Genomic DNA, 26,684 nt, shown 5'->3' on the forward strand with positions numbered 1-26,684 from the left:
TTCTTCTTCTTCTTCTTCTTCTTCTTCTTCTTCTTCTTCTTCTTCTTCTTTTTTTTCTTTTCTTCTTTTTTGTATAGTTTTTTTGTTTTTGTTTTTGTTTTGGTCTGGTTTTGGTATACAGGTAATGATGCTAAACCTTGTAGAATGAATTTGGAAGTTTCCTTTTTCCTTCCTCTTATTTTTTGAATAGTTTGAGAAGTACAAGTATTAACTCTTCTTTGAACGTTTGGTAGAACTCACCTACGAGTTTGGGAGTTTTTGATTACTGATTCAATTTTCTGCTAGTCTTTTTGAATTTTCTATTTCTTTCTGATTAAGTTTTACAAGATTATATACTTCTAGGAGTGTGTCTGTTTTTGTTGCCAATTTGTTGGCATATAATTTTTCATAGTATTCCCCATAATACTTTATATTTCTGTTGTGTTTGTTATATTTACTCTTTCATTAAGCATGACTAGCCTTTACACATAGAGACAAACCTTGGAATATTGTGGGTTTGGCTCAGGACCATTGCAATGAAGTGAATATTGCAATAAAATGAGTCAAATGAATTTTTGGCTTCCCAGTACACTTAAAGGTTGTGCTTTTACTATACTGTAGTCTTAAGTGTGCAATAACATTATGTCTAAAACAAATAATGTATATACTTTAACTAAAAAACGCATCATTGCTAAAAATTTCCATCATCTGAGCTTTCAGTGAAACATAATCTTTTTGTTGGTAGAGGGTCTTGCTTTGATGTTGATGGCTGCTGACTGATCAGGGTAGCAGTTGCTGAGGTTAAAGTGTCTGTGGCAATTTCTTAAAACAGGACAACAATTGAATTTGTTGCATTGATTGACCTTCCTTTTCACTAATGATTTCTCTATACCATTTTACCACATTAGAACTCCCACCACAATTGAAGTAAGTGGTCTCAAACCTGGCTACTGTTTTATCAACTAAGTCCATGTAATATTCTAAATCTTTTGCTGTCATTTTAACAATCTTCACAGCATCTTCACCAGGAGTAGATTCTCTCAAGAAACCACTTTCTTCGCTTATCCATAGGAAGCAATTCTTCATCTGCTCAAGTTTTATCATGAGCTTGCAGCAATTCAGTGACATCTTCAGTCTCCACTTCTAATTCTAGATCTCTTGCTGTTTCCACCACATGTGCAGTTACTTTCTCTACTGAAGTGTTGAAACCCTCTGAATCATCCCTTTTCCAAGTCAAACCCTCCAAGTTGATGGTTGGAATCAACTTCTTCCAAACTCCTGTTAATTATGCTATTTTGGAGTGTCTGGATGGCTCAGTCGGTTAAGCATTTGACTCTTGATTTTGGCTCAGGTCATGATCTCATGGTTGTGAGATTGAGCCCCCATGTCCAGCTCTGCACTAGGCTTGGAGCCTCCTTAACATTCTGTCACTCCTTTCCCTCTGCCCCTCCCACATGCTTGCATGCATGTGTGCACGCGCACTCGCACGCACACACACACACACACACACACACCCCCTTTCTCTCTCAAAAATGATGCTATTTCAATCCCTTCTATGAAGTATGAATGTTCTTAATGACATCTTCATGGCGTATCTTGCCCAGAAGATTTTCACCTTGCTTTGCCTAGATCCATCAGAGGAATCACTATCCATCACTATATTCTATTAAATACATTTCCTCAGTAAGACTTGAAGATCATAATTATTCCTTGATCCATGGGCTACAGATGGATGTTGTGTTAGCAAGCATGAAAATAACATGAATCTCATTGTGTGATCTCTTGGGTTATCAGGTACATTGTCAACAACAGCAATATTTTGGAAATGAATCTTTTTTTTCTGAGCCTTAGGTCTCAACGGTGGGCTTCAAATAGTAAACCATGTTGTAAACAGATGTGCTGTCATCTAGTGTTCCAGTTATAGAGGACAGGCAGAATGAACTTAGCATAATTCTGAAGTGCCCTAGGATTTTCAGAATGGTGAATGACTGTTGGCTTGAACTTAAAGTCACCAGCTGCATTAGCTAATAGTAAGAGAGTGAGCCTGTTTTTTTGAGGCTTAAAAGCCAGATTTCTCCTTTCTAGATAAGAAAATTCTATATGGCATGTTGTCCCAATACAAGGCTGTTTGTCTACTTTGAAAATGTCCATTTTAGTATAGTCACCTTAGTTCGTTATCTTAGCTAGATCTTCTGGATAACATGCTGCAGCTCTACATCAGCACTTGCCTCTTAACCTTGCACTTTTATGTTATAGAGATGATGTCTTTCCTTAAACCTTGTGAACCAACCTCTGTTAGCTTCAGACTGTTCTTCTGCAGCTTCCTCACCTCTGTCAGTCTTCATGGAATTCAAGGGAGACGGGGCCTTGCTCTGGATTAGGCTTTGCTTATGGGAATGTTGTGGCTGTTTGATCTTCTGTGTAGACCATTACAACTTTGTACATATCAGCAATAAGGCTGTTTTCCTTTCTTATCATTCATGTATTCACTGGATACACTTTTAATTTTCTCAGAACTTTCCCTTGGCATTCACAACTTGGCTACCTATTTGGCACAATAGGACTAGCTTTTGGCTTATCTTGACTTTTGATGTTCCTTTCTCACTAAGCTTCATCATTTCTATCTTTTGATTTAAAGTGAGAGTTGTGCAACTCTTCCTTTCATTTGAACACTTACAGGCCATTGAACGACTATTAATTGGCCTAATTTCAATATTGCTGTGTCTTAAGGAAGAGAGAGGACTAAGGAGGAGAGATGGAACAGCTGGTAAGTAGAGTATTCAGAACACAAAATACATGAAGTTTGTTGTCTTATACAGGAATGGTTTATGATGCGTCAAAACAATTAAATGGGAGAATCAAAGATCACATATCACCTAACAAATATAATAATAATGAAAAAAATTGAAACATTGTGAGTATTACCAAAATGTGATAGACACAAAATGAGGAAATGCTATTGGAAAAAATGGTGCTGACACAGGTTTGCCACAAACCTTCAATTTATGAAAAATTCATTATCTGTGAAACATAGTAATGTGAAATGCAGTAAAACAAGGTATGCCTGTAAATTACAAGTGATTGTGTTGAGTCTTAATATTCCTTTACATGAACCTTTTTTAGGCATTCACTTTAAAATCCTTAACATTAATTTAACATACATTTAGCACACAATGTGTATATATTAGCATACATAACATATATATTAATGTTAATTTTATTTTTTTTTTATTTTAGAGAGACAATGTGTGAGCAGGGGAGAGGGCAGAGAGAGAGAGAGAGAGAGAGAGAGAGAGAGAGAATCTCATATAGGCTTCATGCTCAGCATGGAACCCGACATGAGTCTGGATACTAGGATTCTAGGATCATGACCTGAGCCCAAATCAAGAGTCAAACACTCAGCTGACTGAGCCACCCAGGAGCCCCTGCATGTATTACGTTTAATATACATGACTGAGTGTTTCCTGGAATTGCTTTTACTAATCCTCTCTAGTAACTTTACTAATATTCTCATTGCAGTTATAAAGTGAGCTAAACTATTCCTATCTCAAAAACTCCATCTCTGAAGATTAAATGTCTTTAAAAAAATTGAGCCTTACAGAAGCAACAAAAAAAGTGTTATGGATACAAAATATGAGTTGGTGCTTAGCAAAATATTCATATGTTTTTTGGGGAATTTTGAAATAGAAATCTGTAAAAGAGCAAAAAGAGGATGTATCTGGATAACACTATTACAAATCTAATTCTTCCTAAAATTCTACTTGAAGTTGAAATTAAGTAAATTTTGATTTTATGAAAGCCATATCAAGTATGATTTTCTTTTATCAAAGTATGGAGAAAGTGAAATAATTTGAATATTTTCTTATGATCATTATTATTTTTATTTTTCTATTTTTTAAGGGTTAATGCAATAGAGTGGAATAAGAAATATAAGCATCATACCTGATGTGTGGTTCTCATTTCTCAGTTCTTTAAAATTCTGCTGAGCATGATAGCTTGATAATTGATTGTAAGTTTCTAAATTGATAGCTGTTGTTTTGAAAATAAGGGAATAAAACTTCCATGCTGCAGGATTTGATTCTGTTTATATTTATTTCTATTATGTAATAGAGGTTTTGTTTATGTGGACCTTTTAAGCAGGAAGAGATATCATGTGTTTTTCTTGAAACACTTAATTTTTTTAAAGTTTATGTTTTTATTTATTTTGAGAGAGAGAGAGAGAGAGACCACACAAGTGTGCATACTAGTGGGGGAGGGGCAGAGAGAGAGAAGGAGGGAGAGAATCCCAGCAGGCTCCAAGATGCCAGCACAACCTGTGAGATCATGACCTGAACCAAAATCAAGAGTCAGACACTTAAGCAACTGAGCCACCCAGGAGCCCCAAGAAGGGATATTATGTTATAATATTTATTTCTCATTTTTACATTCTAGTGTTCAATCTGTTCTGTATTAAACTGTGAAATTGAGCATGGGTGTTTATAGAATTTAAATAAACATCTGATACATGCAGGATGACATCTATGCTGAAGAAAGAAATAAAATATGCTTAGAAAGCATCCATAGAAGAGTTCCTACCAAAAAATAATAATAATAATAGTAATTAGAATTCTAAACTCATAGAATGTCACAGAAGGTTTTGGAAGGAAACTTAGAAATTGTCCATCCCACCTTCACACTAACAGTGGATTTAAGATTAAAGGATTAGCCATAATTTTAAACTAAACTTCAAGAATTTCCTTAAATCCAGGGTATACATCTAGATTCAGGGAAAACAGTGATTAAAAAAAAAGATACACCTTGTACTTTGCAGGATTGTGTTGGTCAGGACAGGCTAAGTACTATAAAACCAACCCCATAATTTCAGTGACTTTAATAAATATTTATTTCTTACACTGGAGCAGGTGTTGTACTGTGCTCTACAGAGCTGCGCTAGGATCCAGCATACTTTTCCTGTCTACAGTATCCTTATCTAATACCTGTAAGTTGTGTTCATTTAACTAGGCAATAGGCAAAGAGCAATAGGAGGGCTGCATTAGGAGATAGTTAAGGGCCAGGCCAAGAAGTAAGTACCTCTTTTTCCCACATTTGATTGGCCAGAATATAGTCACATGACCATACCTACTAATAAGGACAGTGAAGAAATGTGCCTGAGAGGAAGGAAAAATGAGTTTGGTGACAAATTAGTCTCTCCTACAAGGCCTTTGGAGATTACTAGCATCGGTGGAAGATTATCCCTGTGGCTCCTTTTTAACCACTTACATGTCACCACTTAAGTAAAAATGCATAGCCATACATCTGTGGAATTTATAATTAAATCTGAGGATTTTAATAAGCATCCAATTAGTATAATGATTCTTCTCTTACTTTATGAGGATCTCTGTCTGACTTGGTAAAATAAGGCCATTTTGGGTTGAAGCAATAAATAGAAAAATTTTTCAACTGTCATTTTAATTTGGGTTAGAAAAATGGGGGTGCTCAGTAGTATTAACACAACTAACTTTCCTTGCACTTTGAACTCTATGCAGAGATGGTTATTATTAGGTTCTCATCTAAAACACAACTGTGAAATGCTTGTATCAACCTGTCCTTCACTCTGGGTAACAGATATACACTCCTGCATAATGGACACATATTTGTATAGAGGCATTACCATTTGTAAAAAAAAAAAAATCACAATATAATCCTTCAGGCAAGGAATATTATAATAGTCAAAGGCAATATTACACAATTGAGGTAATATTCTAAAAAAATGTTTTGCTTAATTCATCTGGCATAAACTTAAATAGTTGAATTCCTCAAACATATTTAAAGTTAAAAGAAGCATTTAAAATATATGACCGGGCTACACATAATGCAGGCTACTACCTAAAGGGATAATGAGAATTGTTTACATTTGGGATCTGATCAGTTTGTATATTTCAATGACCACTCACTTCATAGATGGTTGTATTGTTTATATATCATTACCTTTAATACAAAAGTTAATAATAGAAGTATTCCCATGTCCCCAATCTTTCTCTTTCTGTTTACAGAATGAAATCCAAATTCACTTGTTTATCATCCCAGATTTTCTTGTTTTCAACATTATTTTCCAGTGTGCTGAATAAGCTTGTTGCTCTACATAAAATGTTCTCCTCAGTGTGTTTATATCATCCCTTCTTTCCCCTGCCCTCTAATCACAAGTGGATTTATGTTACCATAATCTGCTTTTTAAACTTTCTTTTAACTACTAAGGCTACTGCTTCATGCTCCTCTCTCACCAGGAATTCCATAGTTCACAGTCTGGGTTTCAGGATCAGCCAGCTCCTGGCTTATTTAACAACTGCTCCCCTAGTGTTTTTGGATGGATTCTTTGTGATTCACTGTATTTAGGGTCAGGTCTAAAAAAAAAAAAAAAAAAAAAAGGAGATTGTTTTATTTCTTCCTTTCCAATTTGGACACCTTTTATTTCTTGCTTCTTTGTTTTGGGTACAACATCAGTGCAATGTTGAATAGCAGTGGTAAAACAGGTGTACTTTTCTTGTTTCTTATCTGAGAGAGAGGGGGAACGTGATGCCTTTAAATGTGCTGTCAACGGAAGCATCTCCACTACCTTGGTCTGGATGTAGTAAAAATAAATAATAACTTTATAGAAAGGCTAAACATGAAGATTTCTGGTGTTGTGTAACATATAATTTAAAAACAAAATAATATTTCAGTGTCACTGAGATATGATACTGCATTATAATTTAGTTGGGACATGATAATTAGTAAGATTGAATACCTTTCATATGTTTCTTGTATGTATTCTTTAATTTCTCATTTATAGGTTTGTCTGTAATTCATTTTTGTTTTTGTCTTTTTTCATTAACATGCAAGTTTTTATCTTATGACTATTATCCTTTGACCATCTCATATCTTATAAAACTGTTTCCTACTGTGGTTTATATCTTGGTAGTTTTTTTAATGCTTTTCCATATAGTTTTTTAACTCTGTGGCATAAAAATTACTTATCCTTTATTATTTCAGGCTTCATATCCTTCTTTAAAAATTCTATCTTGGTAAAATAAAGAGTGAGTAATATTACGTTGATCTCAAATATTTTTAGAAATTTTGCAAACTATTGAAATCCAATACAGAAGAATTTTATACCAATTATAACTCATAAATTGATGGTAGTGTTAAAAAATCTATATGAACAATTTTAGTGATCCTTGGAGATATATTTGTTCAAGGAGCATAGATAGAAGCCATGCAGTTTTTTTACTCACATATGAAGTCTAAACATCTCGTTATAAGGGAAAGACAGAAACTGTTGAGCATAAACTGGACAATTCTAAGTTTAGAGAATGGCAATTCCTGACTCAACGTGATTTCCTTAAGACTGACATTTCTGGTATAATCCTGCCTGAATTCTGGAAATGACTACCTTTGACATCCTTCTTATGGCTCAGATACTGATTTTCAGAACCTTTTATTAAAACAAAAGCTATAACATTAGTATATATCACTCATGACATATACCACCAATATATTATACATTATTACAGTTATCCTATAAAAGTGGGAAACATAATAAAAGCTAATGCTTATTTGGGGAATATTGCATAGCAGGTATGGTTTAAAGTGTTTTACATACATTACCTTTTTCATTGTCACATTATTCTTATGAGATAGATATTGTACAGTAGTCCCATGTTATGGATGGGGAAATTGTGCCACAATGTTCTTGAGTAACTACCTCAAGGTCACAGAACTAATCCATTAAAGAGCCATTATTCATATGTGGTCAGTCTGGCTCTAGACTTTGTGCCCTCTGTATGACTGGCCAGTTTGGATTGGAAGGGTAATATAAGAAATATTTTTAGCACAATGTGATCAAAACAGAAGATACACAATTCTAACTAGAACTAATGAATACAATTAGATTTTTAAATATGGTACATACCAAGACCTTTAAATAATCTCTACAAGGTATGGTGCCATCCTTTCATTTGCTTCAGATACTAGTCTTTGACCCAACATAGTTGATATACCATATAGGTATTACAACCTGATTAAAATTAGCAAAGACCATATAATGTTAACTTGCAGATAAAAACTAAATAAATACATTCCTAGATCAGGAGTTCTAATTTGAAATGAGGAATTAAGATACTTAGCTGTCAGGCCACATATAAGTTCTGTACAAAATTATGATTGTTTCTAAGCATATTTTAGTGAGGACTAATGGATCACAGACCTGGATATATCAGAAGGGTGAAAGTTCCTTAATGCAGGCTATGGAAGCCTTGCCTGCCTCATTTAAAAGTGAACACTTTATCCATCTATTCCACATGTAAGCAGTTCTGATTCTATTTGGAATCAGAAAGAAGTGGTCTCAAATACAGTGGCTTTAAGTTAGCTAATGACTTAAAAATGTGGTAGTACTTACATTGTAGGATCAAATAACATAAAGGCGTGGAAAAACAATTGACAGCAATGTAAAACTCTGTGTAATTTTAATTAATGTGGTAATTAAAGTTTAAACCAAGAACCACAGAAGTTGCAAGAATACTGTTGAGAGCAAAGGGAGGGGAACAAGGAAGTAGAAAGGCAATGGATAGACAGCAGAGGGACCGCAGGGAGACTGTGGTACTCTAGGCATATTTTCTCCATTTCCCCAATTACCCATGGGTAAGGCCCCGGATATTGGCTCTTTTATCCACAGTATTACTTTCTGAAGGGAATTGTTACTGTGACTGTTATATTGGTTTGTTTTCCTGTGAAGCAATGTGCAAACATCAAAGAAGTTTTCTATTAGAATCAAAGTACTCCTCAATTGGAAACCTTCTTAAATAATGGATGGCACTTGAAGATGTTGGTTGTCACTTTTAATAATTAACTGTGTCTAATTTTGGCAGTAACTGAACTTTTATTTTCTGTGAGAGCTTGACACACTACTTGATTTAGAGGAGCAAAGGATTTAAATATTGCACCATGCTTAGAACCACAAATTCTGAATAAATTTCTTATTCCCCTGCTTGACACTTTTTTCAGGTGATTTTTCCTCCTTTCATAGATAACTAGATATATGTAGGTAGATTGACAAGTGGGTAGGCAGATTGATTTATACATGGGTTGATCTAAGTAAGATAAAAATATTCAATTAAGCTTTATAATAATGAATTTCTTTATAATTTAAAATATTTTTAAAACACCACTTAATTATGAATTCCAACAAGATAATTGTTAGTATACTGTACTCTAAAGAGGCACTTCATCCTATTCAGCTGTGTATCCTTTGAAATTACCAGTAAAATATTTCAAATACAGCAGGTCTTTGATAAATATTTGCTGAATTGGATTGATATATATATATTTTTTACTGTAACTATCCAAGTGAATGTTACAAAATCAGATTTATGTATATTATGTGTTGGGGGAATTTCAGGTCCAGGTGGTTTTGCTTGAGAAGTAGCCAATAACCCCTCACTTTGCTGTCTATAAGATTGTCTAAATCCATATATTAATATTTGGATATGAAACAAATAGGCCTGCTTGAAAAAATAATTCAAATGGCAGATGGTTGTTATGTTTTATTTAACAAACATTTATAGTGGGCGTCTTCTGCCAGGCACTAAGCATTGCAAAAGTTTTTTGGGGAAATGTAGCTCTGGAAAATACGTATAGGAAAATATTCAGTTTGAGAAGTTTGTGAATATGCTGTATTATCTTAGTGTTTACAAAATATACTTATTAGTAGATTTCATGTTATTTATTACAACTAGGATGTCTAGACATTACTGGAATCACAATATTAAATATTTGAAGTATATTTTTGCAAGATGAGGAATTAATCGTTATCATTTTATTTTTGTACCAGTTCACTTATTGATGCTCTTTATCTCCTTGGGAAAATGTAGATTGAGAGTCATGATGTTCTCCCCTATGGGAAATGTCAAGGTAGAAATCTCCTGGGAAGCTTTTCACATTAGATTTAAGTAATGAGAGGTATGGGCCTTGTTTGGATAAAAGAGGCTGAATAGTTATACAATAAGAAGGAAGAAATAGCAGAACTCGCAATCATAAGAAAAGTGTGGATTTAGGAGTAACATAATGATCACACCCCACAATCTTGTTTAAATACATGCCCACAAATATAAATATTTTTTTATATTTACCACAAACTTTGTGCTTATATTATGTTTTATTTTATACTTCCATTATTACTAATAAAAGCATAGCAACAGCTGATATAATGGATGTTAACAAGCTTTAGAAATGTGATGAGTATAAGAGTAAATTATTAGAGTACAATCTCTGTATTGAGGATTTTAACTACAATTGAAAATTTTATCCTGGAATATATAGTTCTTGCATGGCAGAATAATTATTATGTTCTATAAAATAATCACATTATTTTCTCAATATAAATTTATATTTAGCAATTTATGGATACTCATTAATTTTCATGTTAATGTTTATTAGCATTTTCCCCTAACATTTCTTTTCTTAAACACTGCTTCTTTTTCCTTCAAAACTGTAAATTATTGATGTAGCATCTTTTGTTGGTTTTCAAGAGTTCATTTTATATCCTTCCTAATTAACTGAGATGCTGGGTTTCATTTTGGAAATTTCATGTCCTACAACTGTTTCCACAAAACTATAAAAGGCCCGAATGTGGTAGATTTATTTCATTTGCAGATGCGTGTATCTCATTAGAAAACCCTGTCACTTTTTCAAGATTGAAATTTTACACTGTCACCTTCAGATCGGAAAATGTTTTTTAAAAAATGCATGTTTGATTGCCATTTAAAACTGCAGAAATAGTGAGGATACAGACATCTGCCACCACACATACAGATTGATAACGACTTTATTTGTACTTTGCCCTAATGCATATCCTGTCGGATCATCAAAACAAGAAAAGAAGAACTCATCAGACAGTAAGAAATGGCCAGATGCTCACAGAATGATGAAGAGTCATTGTCTCTTATCTTGTAATGTTCAAAGTTTGCAAAGAAGACACTATTTTATTATAAATGTAAAAAGAAATCTAACTTATAAAACTTAACTGCTACTTCAGGATATGCCCAAGCATCCTGACCCCAAAATGTTTGCTTCTCTTCAGCTTCCATGGTCACCCCCTCATCTTTACTATTAGTCCTTCAACAAATACATGTTTCTTCAGTCTTGGGACCTTAAGGGTCTCAAAGGTGCCCTACCTACCCTTTTAGTAACCATTTTTCTACGTTTTATTTTCTGCCTGTGCTTACAAATCTCTTTAATAAATTCATGATTTTTAGGACCTTCCTATGTTTTAGTCTCTCAAACTCCTTCCAGTAACATTTTGTTTTATGTCATCTTGGGCCTCATGATAAGCCATTTTACTTTGTTCTCACCACCAGCTGAAGACTCTCTTGGTCCCTTGATCTTTCACTACTGGTATCTTGGTGGAGAATTCTGTGTCCTTTACTGTCCATACTCTGTGGTTACCCTCCTAGTGTTGAGGGAAATAATAAGATTATGCTAATGATTTATCATAATCACCCACTTTCATAAATGATTGACTTCATTCTGAGGGAAGAAACAGCTCATACAGGTCTGCATTTTAACAGTTGAACCTAAGGAGATGTCTTTTTAATTTTGGGTGAAAAAAATCTAAGCTCAAACAAAGCATCTTTGTTTAGTCCTAAAATTAAAAGGATTGGATAAACTTAAATCCTTGTTAAATACAGACTTACATAATTATCTTATATTTCTTCAACTGTTAATCATAGATGTTAATGGATGAAGCAGTAGACTGGGGACAAGGGAATTAGTAGGAAATTGAATTAACTATTACACAATGTACGTCTATTCTTATCATTGGTTGGAGGAACAAATGAAAGCCTTTTCTTCATATTAAAATTTATGACATACTAATTCCCCTATCTTGAAATACATCATTTGCTCTATGTTTGTGTTCAGTGGCTTACAATATAACCATTTAAATATAAAATATATCTATGTTTCAGCTGTTCTAGGGCCCTCTGACTTCAGAAATGAAATTCACAGCAAAATGCAGCTTTATTTAATAAGTTCAACTTGAATGGAACTTTTTCACAATATGGACCTCTCAGATATATCATTATCCTATAGTAGTTTTATGCAAGTAAATTATTCATTTCATTAGTACTGTATCTAAAACAAAACACTTTCAATTTATACATTATGCAGTATAAAATGATGAGCCATAGTTCTTTGGGGAATTCTTCAAATTGTAGAAGTCATGGAAGTAATGTGTGTCAGCTACAAAGCCCTAGGGATCTTAACAGAAAAAACATCCCTCATTGAACCGTAAAAATAAATGCTGATACAAAGAATATCCTTTATGCTCAAAGAAAAATGCACTTTATATAATGAACAATAAAAGACTGTATCTAGTACCTTTTATTTTTTCTGCACTAATTGCTGCTATAACAAATCTGAAAAGTGTAATCTATGTGGTTATTACAATGAACATACTTGCTTAGGAAGTTATTTGAGAAAAGTCATGAAAGTAGCTGTCTTCCCTTTATAAATTCCAAAAAATAAACATTTTCTGGGGCGCTTGGGGGGCTCAGTTGGTTGCGTGTCCGACTTTGGTTCAGGTCATGATCTCATGGTTCGTGGGTTTGAGCCCCATGTCAGGCTCTGGGATGACAGCTCAGAGCCTGGAACCTGCTTCAGATTCTGTGTCTCCCTCTCTGTTTCTGCCCCTCTCCCACTCATGCTCTCTCTCTCTCTCTCTTTCTCTCTCTCTCTGCCTCTCAAAAATAAATGTAATAAAAAATTAAATACATAAATAAATAAACATTTTGTGTGTATAAGTATACCTGTTACTTATGTATAATGTATGGAAGCTCTTAATGATAGTCCAACGTTGTCCAGCTGTTTGTTTACTGAGGCTCCTCTTGTTTGGAATTAAGTTTTTTTGAGTCCCTTATATGATAGTTTTTAGGCATTATATAGTAATGTCAAATAACTTAGAGAAGATATATAAAAATACAAACAGCAGACATTGCTCCTTGGATTATAATTTTCTATTGAAAGACCAAAAAAGAAAACTTATAATGATACTATTATTTAAAGCATTTGCTTGTTGTCTGAAATAGGTACAGTAGGAGCTCAGGAAAAACATCAGTATTGTATGCTTCCATAATGAATGTGAGGATGTATTAGGAGAGATCGTGGTGGAGGGTGAGGGAATAGTGAGGCAGTGTAAAAGGGACCAGACATTTGACATATGGGGAGGAGCTAAAGACGAAAGTGATATTTTCATATATGTACCTTGTATGTCTATTGTTATGTATATACAGACCTGAAGACAAATATGATAAAATTATTAAGATTTACGACAGTCCTTGTCAATCAAATTAAGCATTTGAAAGGATACATCTGTCTATCTTAAGGAAATGTATCAGATATAAATGTATGTGTTTACTACCCTGTGATATTTATTCATTGAATTCACTATGCTAAAAAATATCTATTTATGGCTAAATTAATATGCCTCCTAGGGGTGCCTGGGTGGCTCAGTCGGTTGAGCGACAGACTTTGGCTGAGGTCATGATCTCACAGTTTGTGGGTTTGAGCCCCGTGTCAGGCTCTGTGCTGACAGCTTGGAGCTTGGAGCCTGCTTCAGATTCTGTGTCTCCCTCTCTCTCTGCCCCTTCCCTATTCATGCTCTGTCTCTCTCTGTCTCAGAAATAAACATTAAATTTTTGTTTTAAATATACCTCCTGTGGAGAATCTATGTATTTTTTATTAGGTAGGTAAAGGTGGAAGAGGACTTTGCAATAAGAAATATTGAACTCTGGAAACTATATGAAAAATGTAAGCGTGAGAGCCACCAACTCAGCGGCTCTGCATTTCTGAACTGTTCTGTTAAATGTTATTGAGTTTGATTTTTTAAAGTCCTTTCAGGATAATATTTTTAAAGCATTTTGGCTGACAGGAAAAGTAAATTACCAGATAAAGTTTTTAAAGACTGCTTTGTTATTAAGATGCACTCTGTCCTGAGAAACTTAACAGAAACCCATGGGGGAGGGGAAGAAAAAAAAAAAAAAAAGAGGTTAGAGTGGGAGAGAGCCAAAGCATAAGAAACTGTTAAAAACTGAGAACAAACTGAGGGTTGATGGGGGGTGGGAGGGAGGGGAGGGTGGGTGATGGGTATTGAGGAGGGCACCTTTTGGGATGAGCACTGGGTGTTGTATGGAAACCAATCTGACAATAAATTTCATATATTGAAAAAAAAATTAAAAAAAATAAAAAGCCATTTTTTAAATAAAAAAAAAAAAAAGATGCACTCTGTAGATGCATTGATGACCTAACGCTTTGTCAGAGTTGTGTGTGGGCTAGTCTATACATTTCCATGTAGCTTTATTAGAATGTAGATGCCTGGAAAAGCCTAAAGAATTATTTCCTTTTACTTTGTTTTGGATTTTTGTTTAGTAGAGTCCTTTTTGTAAAAGTTTTATTTAAATTAAAGTTAGTTATCGTACTTTTAGCTCCTTCTTAATGTAACTGTACTTTACCTAATGCTACTGATAAGCTCAGTAACCTAATATCCAGTCTTGATATTATATTTAATTTTACACCACTAATAATGTGGAGATGATTCAGTAAAATCAACATAATCTGAAAATGTACTTTTTTAAAAAAAATGTATTTTTGAGAGAGAGAGAGAGAGAGAGAGACAGGGAGAAAGAGAGAGAGAGAGAAAGTGAGAACACAACCAGGGGAGGGGAAGATAGAGAGAGGGAGACACAGAAAATAAAGCAGGCACCGTGCGCTGAGCTGTCAGCAGAGAGCCCGATACAGGGCTCAAACCCAGGAACAATGAGATCATGACCTGAGCTGAAGTCAGATGCTTAACCAACTGAGCACCTAGGCACCCCTGAAAATGTATTTTTTTAAATTCTGGATCCTCAAATCCTGTGCTGTATTCAATTTATGGATAGGTAAAACTATTATGTCACATCGTTAAGTGTTGGCTTCTTTCTGCAGCTTTTTCGATTGTTGCAAAAACCCTCGTCTAAATGGGCAGACAGAATAGTTTATGATGAGACCACACAGAATGTTTCCAGGTCAGTGAAGAAATGTGAAAATAATGATCATGGGTAAAAATACTTGTGTGAAAAAAAGTGTCAAAAATTAAGTGAAATCTGTAGGCTTTTCCTTGTATCTTAGAAAAAAAGAAGCAGAGACTATGAAAATGTGAATCTTTTAGGTACCATCACTGCACCACTTGTACGAGAATCATCGATTGCGTTTGCTTAAGAACTGAAGATTTCTGGGCCCTGCTCCAGGCACACTGAATCAGAATCTCTGATGGGAGAGCACAGGAAGCTGCATTTTCAACTCCCTTCCCCTCTAAAGTCTGATGACCACTTTCCATAAAGCATATTTCTGCATACCAAAGCAGATTCGTTCAATTTCTGTTTCTCTATCAACCATCTTGACACTTGCCTTTCATCATTTTTAACCTTATTTTGCTATTCATAGTGCATGCATGTGAAATCTCTTGTTTCACAAAACTTCCTTATCAAGTTCAGTTTTCCTCTGCCCCAAACGTTCTTTTGCTCTTCTTCCTCCAAGAATTTTCACGAAGTCATTTTTAATTCTTTCTCTGTGAAGGAATAGCCACATATCCCTGTTTCCTGGATTGTTTTAGTTACTTCCTTTCCTTAACCAAGTTGTTGCTCAATAACAATAATACAATTTGATCTGAAACATGGTCAAAATGAAATTACATATGCTTACTTTTTTCCTGTGTCATGGAACCAATAGATCTTTCTCCATTTCCTCACCATAAATCCAATAACCTTATTCTTCTACCTTATTCCAAATAGCATACAAATAATATATAACTATTCCAGAAAATAAAAATGCCTCATAAGTCCAGAACTGAGAGCTAATAATAACATCAAAACTCACTGGTTCTATAACTTGCCTGAATTTAGTCCTATAACCTTGTATCAAGATTTAATCATACAAGTAAAACCAGTAGGAGAAACATACGAAGAGATTTGGTTCACTTGGTTGTGGGGGCTTGTTGGGCAAGGGTGAAATCTGTAGGCATGTTGTCAGGAAGGGCAGACTACAACTCTCTGGCTGAATCTTCATCTACAGGGTAACATCTTTTCTCAGGGAAGCCTCAGCTCTGCCCTTCAATTGATTGAATCAGTTGCCCTCAGATTATCTAAAATAATCCCCCTACACAACAGTCAACTGATTATGGACTTTAATCACATCTACATAATACCTCCCTGGTAACACCTAAATTACTATTTGATTGAGTAACTGGGGACTGTAGCCTGGCCAAATTAACAGATAAAACAAAACAAAACAAAACACCACATCACATCACAGTGATGATGTTTTTGTTTATTTGATATAGTGTCTTCTATATTAGTATTTGTAGCAAACCATTTCCTAAATAGAAATTTTTGTGCATTTGGGGTACTTAAGTTTATCCTTTTTCTGGAAACTATTCACCCAGAGAATACTGTAAGCCTATGATTCACTGGTAAGCCTATTGGTCAATAGTTTTGATAGAATTTATAGCTGTGTTTCCAGTCTTGTAATGGCTCTCTCAGAGTCTTCAAAATCCATACTTAAATGCCATGCTCAATATAATTAAATATTTAACAGTTATAGAAAAATCTCTTAAGCTTTGTCCTGATCCTCCTATAACAGCTTGATTAAGGGAAAGAGCTACTTACAAAGAACTCTGGACAAATGTTAAAAAGCATTGTTCCTGAAAGATTAATAATAATTAGGTGAATCCTTTTAACTAAGTATCAAATTTCCAATATATCGCTGATTTATGTGGCTGTCACATCATCATTTTTGCTGTCAACTGAAAGCATGCACTCAGGAATTTTGTGTGTGTGTCTCTGTTAAAGTGCTCACATGAAGGAGAAAACAACATTTCATGTTATAAGAAACCAACCAGATAACAAAGCATAAACTCACTATTGTATATAACATGATTTTTGGTGTCAAAATAGGAATTTTTAAATTTTTTTAAATAGAAATTTTTGAAGGATTTGTGCTCTGAACCAGTTGTATCCTTTCATGGCTTAAATAAGTGGAAACCTATAGAAATGGAACTCCATATTGTATCCAAGATTCTTTTTGCCTGTTACTATTGCAAACACAATCACTAATTCTGTAAATATGGTTGTCCATGTTTAAAATGAATGCAAAACACTTGATACACAACTGCCCTGGGACAAATTAATAATGGCGAAATGCCAGAAAAAAACATGTCTTTCCTTTTTTGTGGTAATTACTGCCCTTTTGAATGTTGCACAGGGAAAGAGGAAAGCTTTTTATCATTGTTCTCCCAACTCAGACATAGTAAAACAGAATGTCAGGAACGCAATGAGCCTTCACATTATGAATGCTTGGTATTTTGATGTCTATATTATCTTTTGGAGATAATTTCTTTTACTGAAAACAGTGAGGATTGGAGGGCCAGTTTCCTAATAATGGTAATTATGGGAAATGCATTATCTATTATCTCCTTGTTTAAAATTCCCTGCACATACACATGGACACATAGAACTGCGTCACTGGGCGAGATAGTAAACAATTGAGACTTTGGCTGGTAGATCTACTGCGGGCTGTTCTTCCGGGAGCTTTTTCTTTAAGGAGACCATCCCCAATTCATAATGTAATGTGAAATTCGCAGGCCCACCTATTTGTTCTAAGCTTTAGTTCCATCACTTAGGAACTAGGCTTAATTACTAGATATTGGAGGGTTATCCTGATGCTCAAATGAGATGAGGTATGTAAAGCACTATGTAAATTATAAAACACACACACATGTTAGTAATTACGTGAGAGAATTTTAACCATTCAGATGAAAGCGAACCATTCAGTAGTGTATGCAGATGATTGGCATCATATTGACAAACCATTTGAATGATAGACTGATTTTCTTATTTGTCTGTGGAAACTTTACATCATGTAACTGTTTTGAACATACTGGAATGTTTTATCAAATAGTAACTAGTCTGGCAGGTTGTTTTTTGAACACATTTATTGGAAGAATAAGTTCTTTTTATAGTGGCTCTATAATTGACGTTTTGAATATCCTCTTGCATTAAATATCTTTAGTATGGCAATGTATTTTGGAGCTGCAAATTGTTAATACACATATACCCAGATTGTTAATAAGCATATACAGTGGTAAGTGATTCAGTGTAAAATGCAACTAGAAAATATTCGTCTTCTCAGATGACAGGGCGTCAGACAAGAAAAATTACATGTAAGATTAAAACATTACTAGAGTTCCTTTCTGACGCCTCCTACCCTGCCAACTCCACCCCACTGTTTGTTAGTTTCATGGTAATTTTTTAAAATTCTTTCTTTTAACATCTTTTTTTAGAACAGTTTTAGATTCACAGCAAACTTGAACAGAGAGGAGAGAGAGATCCTGTACATCCTCTCTCCCCACTATCAACATCCCGTCCCACTGTGGTGTGCTTATTACAGTTGATGAACCAATACTGACACATCATCATCGACCAAAGTCCATAGTTTACATTAGGATTCACTTGTGGTGTTGGACATTCTCTGAGTTGGGACAAATGTATACTAACATTTATCCACCAATATAGTATAATATAGAATAATTACACTGCCCTAAAAATCCTTTGTGTTCCACCTATTAATCCCGCCCTGCCCCCACACCTTAGCAACCATTGGGTTTTTTATTGTCTCTGTAGTTTTGCCTTCTCCAGGACGTCATAGAGTTGGAATCCTACCAGACTTTTGGAATCTTGTACCTTTTGAGTGCATGTTTGAGATTGGCTTTTTTCACTTAGTAACATCCAATTACATTTCTTCCCTGTCTTTTTATGGCTTGATACCTTCTTTCTTTTCAGTGCTGAATGACATTCAACTGTCTCAGTCTATCAGTTTATCCATTCACCTACTGAAGGGAATCTAGGTTGCTTCCAAGTTTTAGCAATTATAAATAACACTGCTCTAAACACCATGTGCAGCTTTTAGTATGGAAATAAGTTTTCAACACTTTTTGGTAAGTACCAAGGGGTTCAATTGCTGGATTACATGATATAAAAGTATATTTAATTTTATAATAACCTGCTAAACTGTCTTATAAAGTGACTGTACCATTGTGCATTCCCACTAGCAATGAATGGGAGAGCTCCTGTTCCTTGTCAGCATTTGGTGTTGTCAGTGTTCTGGATTTTGGCCATTCTAATGACATGTGATGACATATGATGTGGAATATCTTTTCCATATGCTTATTTGCCATCTGTATATCTTCTTTGGTGAGTTATCTATTAAGATCTTTGACACATTTTTAGTTGGATTGTTTGTTCTCTTACTGTTAAGAATTTTATTATTTTTTAATATTTTAGATAACAATACTTTGTCAGGTGTGTCCTTTGCAAATATTTCCCCCCCCAGCCTGTGGTTTGTCTTTTCATTCTCTTGGCATTGTCTTTTCACAGAACAGAAGATTTTAATGTTATGAATTTTTCTTAAATTCATCATGCCTTTGGTGTTGTATCTAAAAAGCATTGCGGGGTGCCTGGGTGACTCAGGTTAAGCCTCTGACTTTGGGTCAGGTCATGAACTCATGGTGAGTGAATTTAAGCCATGTGTTGGGCTCTCTGCTGTCAGTACAGAGCCCACTTCAGATCCTCTATCCCCTCTCTCTCTCCGCTCATCCCCTGCTCTCTCTCTCAAAAAAAAAAATACATTAATTTTTTTTAAAAAGAATTGCCATAGCCAAAGTCATCTAGATTTTTTTTATGTTACATTTTAGGAGTTTTGTAGTTTTGCATTTACATTTAAGTCTGTGACCCATTTTGAGTTAATTTTTGTGAAGGGGGTCATCTTTCTGTCTAAAATTCCTTTTTTTTTTTCTTATGTGTCTAGTTCCAGCACAATTTTTTGTAAAGACTACTTTTTTTTTCTATTGTATTATCTTTGCTCTTTTGTCAAAAGATTAGTTGACTGTATTTATGTGGGTATATTTTTGGGCCTACTATTCTGTTCCAATGATCTATTTGTCTATTCTCTCACCAATACCAGTGTTACTATAGCTTTATAGTAAGTTGTATGATTATTACTACTATTATTATTATCATCATCATTCTGTTGCTTTATAGTAAGTTTTCAAGTTGCATATGTGAATCCTCAAACTTCATTCTCCTTCAATATTATGTTTGTTATTCTGTATCTTTTGCCCCTCTATATGCCATGATCTGAATATTTGTGTCTCTGCCCCTCCATCCATATGTTGAAACCTAACCCCTAAGGTAGTGTCATTAGGAGATGAGACCTTTGAGAGGTGAGTAAGTCCTAAAGGTGGAGCCCCCATGAATGGGATTAGTGTCCTTATAGAAAAGGCTCTCCATATCTCTCTTTCCCCTTCTACCACATGAGACTATAAGAGGTCTGCAACTTGGGAAAGAACCTTCACCTGACTGTGCTTCATACCCCAATCTTGGACTACCACTCTCCAGAAATTTGAGAAATAAATTTATATTGTTTGTAACCCACCCAATTGTTGATATTTTGTTAGAGCAGCACAAAGGGACTGAGACACTATAAAAACTTTAGAATAGGGGTGCCTATTCTACCCCTGAGTTGGGGTGCCAACTCAGTTGGTAGAGCATGCAACGCCCAATCTCAGGGTTGTAAACTCAAGCCTCACATTGGGTGTAGGTCTTACTTAAAACAAAAACAAAAACAAAAACAAAAACTTTTAGAATCAGGCTGTCAATATCTACAAAATAATTCATGGGGATTTTGGATTTTGATTAGGATTGAGATTATATTGAATCTGTAGATCAAGCTGGGAAGACCTGGCATCTTGATAATAAGTTTGAGTCTTCCTATCCATGAACATGGACTATTTCTCCATTCATTTAGTTCTTCTTTGATTTCTTTCATCAAAATTGTGTACATTTTCTCACACAGATCTTATAGTTGTGTCCATTTTTAAATGTGTATAAAAATTTCCAAAAATAAACTTGTATCTAAGTTAATGTAAAAGACTTGAAAAGTTAAATTAATTTTTATATAACTACAGTTGTATAAATTAATTGATTCACAAACTTTGGAGCTATATGTAATGTTATACCTTTTTGATATTCTGGCAAATATATAAAGTAAGTTTTTAAATTTCTTTCAGTCTGTGTGCATATGATTATGTTATGTCTTTATTTTTCACCTAGATGGTTTCACCTAGTCCAATTTATCATTTTCTTCCTTTTATGTCTTTATTTTTCACCTAGATGGTTTCACCTAGTCCAATTTATCATTTTCTTCCTTTTCTTCTTCATTTTATTTATCATTTTCTTCCTTTCTTCCTTTTGGTGCCATTTTTAAAAATCTTTGCCTATCTCAGGAACTCAAACATTCTTTTTTTTTTCTTTATGATATATTTCATGTATGGAATATTTTCGATTAGGGATTGAAGCTCTTCTTATATTACCCTGCAATGAGTTATTCTGAGATTTTTATTGAAAATCAGTTGGTTGCATGTGTGTAGGTTTTTAGCTGGTTTGTTTATTCTTCCACATTGATCTTATATTTATTGTTGTGCTGATACTGTACATTAGTGTTACAGTCAGTCATAAAGTCAGGAAGGATAAGTGTTATTATCTTTTTCAATATTATTTTGCCTCTTTAGAGTCCTTTGGATTATAATATTTAAAAATTAGCTTGTTGATTTACAAAAAAGCTTGTGAGGATTCAATTGGAACTGCATAGAATATAGTCTTTCAGTCCATAAACATGGTGTGAATCTTCATTTATTAGACCTTTTTAAGATTTCTATCTGCAATGTTTTGTAGTTTTCTAAGTTCACATGTTTTTTGTTATATTTATCATAAGTAATTTTTTGGTGTTATTATAATTAATTTAAAAAATTTGTTTCTATTTTACAGAAAGGCAGTTGTTTTTCATATTAACTTTGTGTTCTACAATCGTATAAACTTACTTATTAATACTGGTTGTTATCGTTTTAGTACTTAGGGTCCTTTACAGAAATGGTTATGTCATCAGGGAATAGAGTTTTGTGTTTTCCTTTCCAATATTTGTTTTTCCCCCTTGCCTTATTCCTCTGGGTGGGACCTCTAGTATAATACTGAATAGACATTGTGAGAATATAATCCTTGTATTGATGCCAGGAATTCATTCAGCATTTTCACCATTAAATATGAAACTAGCCTTTGGTTTTTCAAATGGCTTTTATAAAATTGAGGAACTTCACATCTATTCATACCTAGTTTGCTGATATTTTTTTACGTATACTTTTAATTTTGTCAAATGCTTTTCCAGAATCAATCAGGAGGATTATATTATTTTTCTATCATTCTACTGTGTTGTTAAATTGCACTTTTTTTTGAAGCCAACTTTGCATTCATCCGATAAACCACACTTGAGCAGGATATATTATCATTTTTTAATATTGCTAGATTCAAATTAACAGGATTCTGTTACAGATATTTGCGTCTATGTTCATGAGGGATGATCTGTATTTTTTTTCTTGCAAAACGTTACTAGATTATGGTGTCAGGGTCAAGCTGTATGTCCCCTCATCTTTTCTTAAAGAGTTCACATGTGAATGATATTGCTTTTTCTTAAACATTCCTATAGAATTCTCCAGAGAAAAAAATTTCTGCACCTCGAATTTTCTTTTGGTAAAGGTTATTTATTACAGATTAATTTTTTAATAATTTAATAAGTAATCAAATTACTTTTAAGTAATAAGTAAATAATAAATAGAGCTATTGAAGTTTTCTATTCCTTTCAAGTTTTGGTAATTTGTGTTTTTCTCCTACATAATTTTTCATATTTATTGGCCTAAAGTTGTTCATAATATTCTCTTGTTATCTTTTGACATCTATAAGATCTGAATTTGTACTCCTTCCTTTCTTCTGATATTGGTAACTTTCGTTTTCATTCTTTTCTTAGTCTTGGTAGAGATTTATAAATTTATTGATATTTTCACAAAGGAGCATTTATTGTGCTAATTTTCTCTGCTTTTTGTTTGTTTTCTACTTCATTTATCTCTGCTCTCAATGACTTATTTTTGTCAGATTACTTTGAGCTACTTTTCTTTTCTGGTTAGGTCACTGCTTTTAAGTTTTTCCCCATTTTCTACTGTCGGCATTGAAAGCTATACACTTCTCTAAACTCTATTTTCACAGCATCCTACAATTATTGATATTTTGTATTTTTATTATAATTCCATAATTTTATATTATGATTACTTTCTCAATTGATGGATTATATAACAGTATGCTATTTACAGATTATATGATGGTTTTATAGCAAGTCCTAATTAAATTCTATTTTGATCAAACAACATTCTGCATGTTAGCATACTTCTGAAATTTGTTGTGAGTTATTTTATAGCCAGACATATGGTCTGTTTTGGTGAACGTTTTCTGTATATTTGAAAAGAATGTGTATCCTGCTGTTACTGCATGTAGTGTTTAATAAAAATTAGGTTACAATAATCAATATTGTTCATATGTTATATATCCTTGCTGATTTTTGTCTATGTGTTTTATCAGTAGCTGAGAGAGGATTTTTAATGTTTGCAACTATAATTATATTAGTTCTATCTGTTTTTTGCTTAATACATTTTGAAGCACTGTTATTAGTTGTATATACATTTAAATTTGTTCTGTCTTCTTGAATAATTGCCACTTTTCCCATCATTCCATGTTCTCCGATAATATCTTTTGATTAAGTATTAATGTAGTGATACCATTTTTTAATGCTTACTATTTATATGCTACATCTTTATTTTTTTTCTTTTCACATATTTGTTTCTTTATATTTAATGGCCATTTCTTGTTAATGGCATACCGTTTTATTTTTCTAATCTAATCTGGAAATTTTTGCCTTTAATTAGAGTGTTGCTATATCTACATTTAGTTAATATGGTTAAATTTAAATCTAACGTGTTACTATTTGATTTTCATACATCCTTTTTTTTATTTCTATTGCTCCCTTACTGCCTTCTTTTGGGTTAATCAATATTTATGTATATTTCATTTTATGTTCTCTATGATGTAGGTAAAAAGTGGCGTAAGTATTGATTGAGATTTCCATAGCATACCACGTTATCTTATGACTTCTTTTCCCTGAATGCACTATTACTAGATCAATTTACAAGATATAACTAAGAGGGGTTCCATTTACCACATGTAATGGAAGGGACAGAGAGGAGTTAAGAATTACTTTCAAATTTTTGGTAAGCTCTCATGCCATTTACTGGAATAGGGTGCACTAGAGAATGAAAAGCATGAATTCTTGGATATAATTTTGCACATGTATACTTTAAGATGTCTGTAAAATATAGAAAATATATATAAAAGTACTCTATGTGTACATGATTGTGGAAATTAGATGTGAAAGTTTTGTGTTATTTGTCTTACATTTGAACTTTTCATTTAGAACTTAGCTGGTATAAAAAGAGGTAATACATTTTTATTACTCATGCCCTATTCTCATATAATGTTAAATATTTATAAAATTATAATTATCAATAATAATATTTGCTATACTCATTATATTCCCTTGAATAGCCTTTTTATCTTTAAGAACATTTTTGAAGAACACTTTTTAAGGTAAATCAACCTCTTCAAATAATGGCCCCTGTTCCATAAAGACCATAGAGCAAAACAGTTCCATTTTAATTGTGTCCAATTCTGTGAGATCTCATTAAAACTAGATCAATTTCCATAGAATGCATCCATTCTGAAAAGTACTTTGTCAGGTTTAAATGTAATAACTTGCATTATTATTATTTTTTAACCAGATAACTCAGTGAAGTGGGTTCAAGTGTGAATCTCTTTACAATGAGAAAGAAATTCAGTTTTGCTTCTGCTCCTATTCAATATCTTGCTTAAAAGACACAGCAAATGTTCATGTGAACACTTACTTACTCAGCATTTAAGAATTCCACATGCAAGTGTATATTCTTGAAAGGATTCCTGAAGACTTCTCATTTGCATGTGACTAAACTGATTCCAAAATTTGTTGAGTGATTTCTTTTTTTCTTAAAGATAGTGATGTCATTGATAGGGCAAGACTTGGGTCCAGGAAAGTCTTTTTGGTTTTTTCTTTTTTCCTTTTGATAACAGTATCTCAATGGAGAGTTAATTTTTGCATGACTTCAAAGAGCTGTGATGGGTCTATGAGCTATTGAGTTGTGTAAGTTAATTTGCCCCTTTGTTAAATAACCTGAAACTGCCATTTGTGTGTGTGTGCACTTTCATCTCCCTTTCCCTTCACTCTCAGCCTCATTTCTGGTTCTGTTCGAAATGCTGCCTCTAGGACCTACTCCTTTTTCTTTATCATAATGTGCTACTTTCAAGTTTGTTTAAGAAATATCAAGATTAACCCTATTTTCTCCATTCTTTATTGAAGATATATACACATCTGTCACTAAGAATAATTATGGATTTAAGACAAGTTGTTGCTTTTTAATAAACTGATAATTAAACTTCATTTCTTGGTTTGAGATTGCCACCTTATTATATTCATATTTTTGAAATATTAGCTCATTCTCATTTGTCAATGATTACTTAAGACAATCAAAAGGTTATATTGGACAAATAATAGTTATCTTATTCAAATAAGTGTAACCTGAAATACAATGCGTGATCATCCTATATGTTAGCAAAATGTTAGCCATAAATAACAACAGCAATGATTAACATACATTGAACGCTTTCCAGGTGGCATGCCCGGTATTTATTCATCATAACAACTCTATAAATGAGAAGGGTACTATTGTATTCCCTGTTCTATAGATGTAGAAACTAATGCACAAAGAGATTTGAAAAATTGCCAGTATAACTCATGGCAAATGATACAGTCCTCATTTAAACAGATTAGGTTATAGCCCTGAGCCTGAGCCTTCAACTACCATGTTCTGTCAAACGTTAATCTTGAAACAGTTTTCAACTTGTATGTTTATACATTAGTCTCCACTTATCCACAAAGAAGGCTTTCCAAAACCCCCATGAGATGCCTGAAACCATCGATAGGACCAAACCCTATAATATGTTTTTTTTTTCTAATTCATCATACATACATATGGTAAAGTTGGTAGATTAGGCACAGTAACAAGTTGACAACAATAACTAATAATAAAATAGACCAAATACAACAATATACTGTTATAAAAGTTATGTGAATATGGTTTCTCTTTTAAAATATTTTATTGTACTGTACTCACCTTCTTCTTGTGATGATGTGAGATGACATATGAGAAGGAAATCATTTGCTTCTGTACAGTGGTGACCATGGGAAACTGAAAAAGAAAAAAAAAAGACTGGAAAGCAAAAATCTGGATAGAGATACTACTGTATACCCAGACTCTGTCTTGTATCTGTTGTTGGCTTTGATCTGGAATGAGAGTTTCTGTTCTGTCCTGCATGATAGGGGATCTAAGCTTTGAATGAGTATAGGATCTTAGATCCCAGTTTCCTCTCCTTTCTCTAAGACTAGTGGGTTTTGTTTTGTTTTGTTTTGTTTTTTCTACCCTTTCCCCAGCCATAGTTAAGCGTCTTTGCTGCCTCTCCCCTATGTCCTAAGGCTTTTTGCTTTGCACAGAAGAGTCCAGAGGAGTGCAAGGTATGTTGTGTAACCCACAGCTGCTGATCTCCTCCAGACTGCCTGATCCACCTAGGGTGTCCCTCCTCAGG

The 26,684-nt window shown here is 33.7% G+C and overlaps 1 protein-coding gene and 1 long non-coding RNA gene across 4 annotated transcripts in view; one reads left to right on the plus strand and one right to left on the minus strand.

Moving 5' to 3' along the window:
- The window catches only part of NKAIN2 (sodium/potassium transporting ATPase interacting 2), a 981,572-nt gene that overhangs the window by 361,465 nt on the left and 593,423 nt on the right, over positions 1–26,684 (plus strand). The window lies entirely within an intron of this gene.
- LOC125937976 (uncharacterized) overlaps positions 1–26,684 on the minus strand; it is a 36,525-nt gene that overhangs the window by 5,570 nt on the left and 4,271 nt on the right. The window contains exon 2 of the long non-coding RNA XR_007462571.1: positions 26,216–26,290. This is a non-coding gene — a long non-coding RNA (uncharacterized LOC125937976). The remainder of the gene's footprint in view (positions 1–26,215; positions 26,291–26,684) is intronic.

This window comes from Panthera uncia (assembly GCF_023721935.1).
Source record: "Panthera uncia isolate 11264 chromosome B2 unlocalized genomic scaffold, Puncia_PCG_1.0 HiC_scaffold_24, whole genome shotgun sequence".
In the NCBI taxonomy this organism is placed as follows: domain Eukaryota; kingdom Metazoa; phylum Chordata; class Mammalia; order Carnivora; family Felidae; genus Panthera; species Panthera uncia.